The following is a 1,195-nucleotide window of genomic DNA, read 5'->3' as shown; positions in this document are numbered from 1 at the left end:
ATTGTCTTCCACATTGCCATCATAGTATTCATTCTAAAAGAGCCCACCTCTTTCCTGCACTTTTTGAATAAGTCAGTCAGCAGCCTTGTGGTGTTCATGTCCCAGGACTTCACAACTACCCCTCCATAAGAGTCTCGGGAGCCTTCACCCGATATTCCTGGTGTTCCCTCATGGATGATTAGGAATTCACTTAGCCTGAAATTGGGTTGAGCAGAAAGTTAACTTTCTCTTAATTCTATAATTCTAGTAAATATTGGTATATTTTAAAAGTGATTTACTGGTTGCTTAAGGAAATGTAATTAGTTTTAGTGTTATAAAACATAAATCATCCAATTGTGCTGTTCATTTCTGTATCAGTCTTCCAATTAATCTACTGTTAAGGTTGGTATTACACTGTCAAAGAAATTTCCTACTATTTTGATCAAATAATTTCACCGATGTTTGATGCCATGTTGTAATCTAAGATAATGCTATACACTATGTCAAATATCTTGGAAAAAATTCACATTCCACAGTTTTCTTTCTCTTAATTGAGTGCGGATTATCTACTGTCATTGCAGAATCCAAAATAAGTAGATGGTCTGTTCACACTTCATCTTTCTGCCACCTCTCTTCTTGCTCTTAATGATATGAATGATATTAATAATGATACTATAATTTTTATTTCTGTTGTATATTAGTTTTACATGATGCATTCGATAACAATTTTAATAAAATGTACATTTCCATTTGAATATTCAGCGGTATATTCTGGCTGAAATATGTCTAGTTTGTTATCAAACACCTCTCTCTCTTGTTCCACTGCTTTCCCCACACCCTAGTTGGGTCCTGGGAGCGAACTATATTGCACATGTTGTGGAGGGATGTATTTGATATTACATGTTTCTTGGTTGGTTGGCAGTGTGTTGAGATGGGCATGAACACCCAGTTCCTGCATCTGTGGAATGAGCCAGACCTGGCCAGGAATCGAAGCTTGAACTCTATGAACCGAAGGTTGCGACTCTGACCTTCGAGAATAGTGTCTTATGATGATAAAATTATCAAATTTCATAATGGAAATGTAACAATATGAGCAGTTCTCTTACACAGTATTTTCTGCCAAGTGTTGGGAGCTGAAAACGGTTATTCTCTCCTTACATCCTCAACCGTAATCTCCTTGCATATTTAAGTGCGGATTATCTGTTGTTGTTGCAGA

Source organism: Anabrus simplex, chromosome 3 (genome assembly GCF_040414725.1).
Source record: "Anabrus simplex isolate iqAnaSimp1 chromosome 3, ASM4041472v1, whole genome shotgun sequence".
NCBI lineage: Eukaryota > Metazoa > Arthropoda > Insecta > Orthoptera > Tettigoniidae > Anabrus > Anabrus simplex.
This window is presented reverse-complemented; position numbering follows the sequence as displayed.